General features: G+C 36.6%; 1 pseudogene; it reads right to left on the bottom strand.

The window, feature by feature from the left end:
• Positions 1–6,190, bottom strand: part of LOC122151233 — a 48,997-nt pseudogene that overhangs the window by 2,749 nt on the left and 40,058 nt on the right.

Genomic DNA, 6,190 nt, shown 5'->3' with positions numbered 1-6,190 from the left:
CTTCCGTAGTGATACTGCCTCGGAAACCCAAGGAGGGGTCGCTATGAGTCGGGGCCGACTCGACGGCACATAACAACAACAACAACAACAAAGACCTTTATTGGGTATATGATTCGCCAATTTTTCTCTCATGATTTAGATTGACTTTTTATTTACTTGATAGTATCCTTTGATGTGTAGGAGCTCTGGTAGCATAATGCCTAAGGCACTTGACTGCTAACCAGAGGCTGGCGGTTCAAACCCACCAGCCACTCCCCAGAAGGAAGATGGGGCAATCTACTTCTGTAGTGATACTGCCTTGGAAATCCAAGGAGGGGTTGCTATGAGTTGGGTCCTACTTGACAGTAAATAACAATAATAAATCCTTTGATGTAAAAGTTGTGAGTTTTTAGTTTTGTTTGTTTAACTTTGACCTGTAAGCTTTTTCCTATAATTTTTGTCATTGCATTTTGGCTGTTCAAGCACTAACATAAATTTTAGTTTTGTAGCAATCTTTATTGGTTTCTTTCATAAACATGCCTGTATTTGTATGCCACTATTGTCTAAATTCATCTGACAGATGGGTTTTGTTCTGTTATATTGTTACAAAAGCTGTAGGTCACAATAGAAATGAACAAAAATGAATTACTTGAGTTCCTTTATCATCCTGTTTCAATTAAATAGCTCACAGTTGTTTCCCATAAAATTGTTATAAAATGAGATAAAATCAAATATTCACTTCTTTTAAAAAAAGTGTAATCTCTGTTAAGCCAGGGTGCCTTTTCCCCTTACTTCATTTGATAAGGATTTAATTTTTAAAAATCTGTTTAGGAAACAAATTATTCCTACTTTTAGTTCAGATTTGCCTTTGGTCTTTGTTTTGCTGCATTGCATTTACTATCTTCTTAAAAAAATGTGTTCCTTAATGAATATACCTTCTTTTAATAATTAAGATGTTGCCTATTTTTTTCCTAGTATATATTTATTTTCACTTTTATTGTGGTGAAAACATACACAGGAAGATATTCGCCAACATAACATCTTCCTCATTTACAGCTCAAGGACATTGATGACATTTTTCATGTTGTACCACCATTATTGCTATAATTTTCCAAAATATTCCACCACCATTAGCATAAACTCAATGCCCCACAAATGAAAGTCCCCCCCCCCTGCATAAACACTAATAATCTTTTGGGGATAGATATATATATGTGTGTGTGTGTGTGTGTGTATGAATATATATATGGACACCATATATATATATATATATATATATGTATATATATAATTTTAATTCCACAAAATCTTAAGCAGTTTTTAAATTTAACTTAGATTTTTGTAAGAATATAAATGGCTCTCCATTTTTTACTGTTCTCATAAGGTCTCCTTTGATATAGTTGTCTAAAATAGTAATATTAGTACAGAGGCTAGTAGAAACCTTCCTGTAAAAAGACACTGATGAGTGCTATGAAATCATTGTAAATCATCTGAGAAATACAGTAATATTTCCATCACTGCTTGCTTTTTTTCTGACCAGCAAGGAAAAATAATTTCTTTTACTTGGATCCAAAGTATACAGCCAGTAAAATCAGATATCTTAAGCATATACACTAAGAGAGGCTGATGTCTCCTTATTGAACAATCTACAATGCCTCAGTTTTAAGGAGGTAGTCTCAGGGAGAATATAGTATTTCTGGGGTGGGTACAACTAGTGGCAAGAATTATTGAAAAAAAGAGATGGAAAATAAAAGAACCCAAGTGTTAGCATATTTATACCGAGTCTGGGACCAAATTTATAAGTATTAGATATGTATATAAAGGGGTTAAGAAGTCTGAATGGGGAACAGTATCTTCTAATGCAATATTTTCAACAGTTGTGGCATCCTTTAGATGGGACAGAAGGGCTAATGCCAGCAATATGGTAGGTAGCAGAGAAGTGTGCAAGCAGCAGCTGATGCAAGGCGAGTAGTAGAGGATAATGCCGTGGTGTTGCCAAGGCCCAAATGCCAATTTTTCAGTTATCAAAGAAGTAATGTGCAGTAATGGAGAATATTGTCCATAATTAGTCATTAAATCTGTGCATACATACCTCTAGGATCAAAATAAAATAAAGTTAAAAGTAATCTTATTAAGGAATCTTTTTACGTCACCATTCTGCATTAAGTGAACATCCTCTAAAGGGGGAAGTTTTTTATGTAAATATTCTTGTTCTGACACAGAGTAGGTCAGATTGTTTTAATAAGAATTTCTTGATGGATTCTTTCTCTAGAAGATAACCTTAATTTCTTAACAACATCCATAGTCTATATAAACTCAAGGAGGAGTCTCAATGAGTTGGATCCAACTTGACGGCATGTTCTCAGGAATGATAGACAGTGTTCAAATTTCCACTTTGAGGCTGCCTTCTGTTTACTGATGCTCAACCTGAGGATAGGAATGGGGACCTAAACTGTAGGAGGCCACTGTAGAAACTCCAAGAGGATAGACATAGTTTGAAAACAGCAATTCTTTTTGTTTTGCCACTGATTGGATGTTTTTCTTTCTAAATCCACTTCATTGTGATATACATTATAAAATACAATGCATTCATTTTAATTGTACAGTTCAGTGAATTTTGACAGACATATATGCCCATTTGTAATGATTTGAATCCACCCAATGACACCACAGAGGAAAGGCCTAGTGGTCTTCTTCTGTAATGATCACCGCCAAGAGAATCCTGTGGAACACTTCTACTCTGTAACGCAATGTCACTATGAATTTGAATCAAGGGCAGTGGGGTCGGTTTTGGTTTACTATCAAGAAAATTTACATCATCCCCTCAAAGAACTTTGTCTTCTTGTAGTCAGCCACTCAGTCTCTCGCATCCTCATCATTAACCACAAGCAACCACTGCTCTAATTTTACTCACTAAAGATTAGTTTTGCTTGTCTTAGAATTTTACGTGAATGAAATCATAATTCGGTCTTTTCTGACTGCCTTCTTTTACTCAGTATGTTTCTGACATTTATTGCATGTGAAAGTTAGTTTGCTAAAAAGGAGAACACAAGAATTGATTCATTTGAACTGTGGTGTTAGTGAGGAATATTGAATATACCAGGGACTGCCAAAAGAACAAACAAATTAGTTTTAGAAGAAATACAATCAGAATTTTCCTTAGAGGCTAGGATGACAAAACTTTAGCTTACTTAGGTTGGACATGTCAGGAAAAATCAGTCCCTAGAAAAGAAAATAATGTTTGATAAAGTAGAGGGTCACTGATAATGAGGGAAACCCTGAAAGAAATGGATTGACACAATCAATAGTCACAACAGTGAACTCAAACAGCAACAGTCCTGAAGAGGGCTTCAGACTGGGAAACATTTAGTTCTGTTACACAAAAGATCATTCTGAGTGGGCGCCAACTTGAAGGCACCTAGTAACAACAGTAGTGCTCCATTGTATGGATATACCACAATTTGTTTATCTATTTACTTGTTGATGGACTTTTGGTTTGTTTCAAGGTTGTGGCTATTATGAATAAAGCTGCTATTAACATTTGAATACAAGTCATTTTGTAGACATGTTTTATGTTTTAATTTTTGTTTAGTGAATAAATGCATAGGAGTCAAATGACTAGGTCAGGTGGTAGGTGGATATTTAATTTTATAAGAAACTATTTGACTGTATTCTAAACTAGCTGTAACATTTTATATTCCCACCAAAAATATATGAGAGTTTTGGCAGCTCCAGGTCCTCAATAGCCTTTATTATTCTTTAATTTTAGCCATTCTAGTGGACGTGAAGTAGTGTCATACTGTGGTCATAATTTGCAGTTCCTCAATGGATAAATAATGTTGATAATATTTTTAATAAGCTTAGTTGTCATTTATTTATATTCCTTGATTACCTGTTTAAATATTTTGTTCAAATTCTACTAGGTTGTTTGTTTTTTTTAGTTTTGAGTTATAACACTTCCTTATATGTGTGTTTTGCATGCTGGGTCTTTGACAGTGATTAAGTATTGATAACACTTTCTCCTGCTCTGGAGCTTGCCTTTCATTTCTTAATATTTCAAAGAGCAGAAGTTTTAAATTTTGGGGAATCCAATTTATTTCTTTTAAAATTTTATGAATAATGAATTTTGTATCACCTCTAAGAATTTGCCTATCCTGTGGTCATAAAGCTTTTCTCCTATATGTATTTTCATTTAGACAATTTGTATTTTAGCTTTTTCTGTTAGGTCTATGATTCATTTGAGTTTATTTTTTGTGTCAGGAAGAGGACAGTGTATATTTTTCCATATGGAGTTGTTTTTAGCACTATAAATATTTTGAAAAGAGTATCTTTTCTCCTATTGAATGAACTTGACACCTTTGTTGAAAATCAATTCACTGTATATGTGTGGGTTTTTATCTGGACTTTTTTGTGTTTCTTGGACTTATATAATCTAAACCACATCATCCTGAAAACTAATTTTTTATACTAACTTTTAAAAAAATTTTATTGTGATTTGGGTGAAAGTTTACAGAGCAAATTCACTTTCCATACAGCAGTTCATACACATTTTGTATCATGACATTGACTGCAGTTTCCCACAGTGTAACAGCTGTCTTCCAAATTCCCCCCCACACACAGCTGTCTCTTCCCCGTGTCCTTTTCTTCCATGTACTCTTGCCTCCTGAGCTGTTTCCATGTGCATACACAGCCCTATTCTCCCATGATTGATCTCTCCAAGGAGTGTATCTACATAATGTAAATGTTCAGCTCATATGCCTGTCTTTTGTTTGGCTGGAAGCCACAGGAGTGGGTTCACTTCCAGACCTGAAGGGCAGCTAGGGGCCATAGTCTCAGGGGTTTCACCAGGCTCTATCAGACCAGCAAACTTGGTCTGTTTTTTTTAATGCTTTTGAGTTTTGTTCCATATTATTCTCCCACTCTATCCAGGGTCTCCTACATAGATTGCTCTCAGAATGGTTGACAGTGATAGCTGGGCATCATCTAGTTTTGGTCTCATGGTCATATATGCTGAGAATTGCATGGTCCACCTGTCCCTTGGACTAATTATTTCCATACGTCTTTTGTTTTCTTCATTCTTCTCTCTGGACGAGGAGAGACCTATCATTGCATCTACATGTTTGCTTGAAGCCTTTTAAGATCCCAGTTGCTACTCACCAAAGTAGGATGTAGAACAATGTTTTTGTGTAGTATGTTATGCCAGTTGAGCTTGATGTCCCCTGTGACCATGGTCCCAAGCCCACAGGTCCAACTATTTGCTCCCTCTGGGAGCTGGCTGTGGCCAAGAAGTGACTAAAACCTTGTCCCTTGTCAGCTCTACTATATACCTGGATGTTCTTACAGATCATACAAATACACTTATAGGAACATTGGTTGCTTACCCTGTACATGGTCATGGGTGTCCTCTTACCTGCATAAACATACTTAGTCATTCAGCCTGTTCCTCCATCTATCCACCTGTACACCGGTGTTTGCCATCACTGACAACAGTACTCTATGTGCAAAAGGGTTCGTCATTGTTGTCTGTACCTCCTGTGTACCTCTCTATGTCTTCCTCTTCCTCAATGCAACTATGTTGATCACTCACATTTGGTACATTGCCCTTCTCTTCACCCAAATCAATACTTGTTTCTACCTATATATAGCAGTATTCCCTGCTCTCCCCTCCCAACCCTAGCAACCAACAAAGAAAGTTTCGCTCCATATATAAACCTTTCCTTGACTTTTTACAATAGAGGACTAATGTGATTGACTTATTTCACTCAGCATAATGTCCTCCAAGTTCATCCACCTTATGTGGTGTTTTGCAGATTCTACATTATTCTTTAGCATTGCATAGTATTCCATTGTGTGTATGTACCAAAGTTTGGTTATTTATTCTTCTGTTGATGGGCACCTAGGTTGTTTCTGTCTTTCTGCTATTGTAAACAGTGCTACAATGAACATGTTGCTGTTGTTGTTGTTGTTAGGTGCCGTCGAGTCGTCTCCGACTCATACAACCCTATGCACAGCATAATGAAACACTGCCTGGTCCTGCGCCAGTTCCGCGATCCCTGCTATATACTTGAGCCCATCGCCACAGCCACTGTGTCAATCCATCTTGTTCAGGGCCTTCCCCTCTTTCATTGACCCTCCACCTTACCAAGCATGACATCCTTCTCCAGGGAATGGTCCCTTCTGACAACATGACCAAAGTAGGTGAGACAAAGTC

This window comes from Orycteropus afer, unplaced genomic scaffold (genome assembly GCF_000298275.1).
Source record: "Orycteropus afer afer isolate SDZICR_OR568_19922 unplaced genomic scaffold, OryAfe1.0 scaffold00337, whole genome shotgun sequence".
NCBI lineage: Eukaryota > Metazoa > Chordata > Mammalia > Tubulidentata > Orycteropodidae > Orycteropus > Orycteropus afer.
The sequence above is the reverse complement of the archived record's forward strand: the minus strand, read 5'-3'. Positions and strand labels throughout refer to the sequence as shown.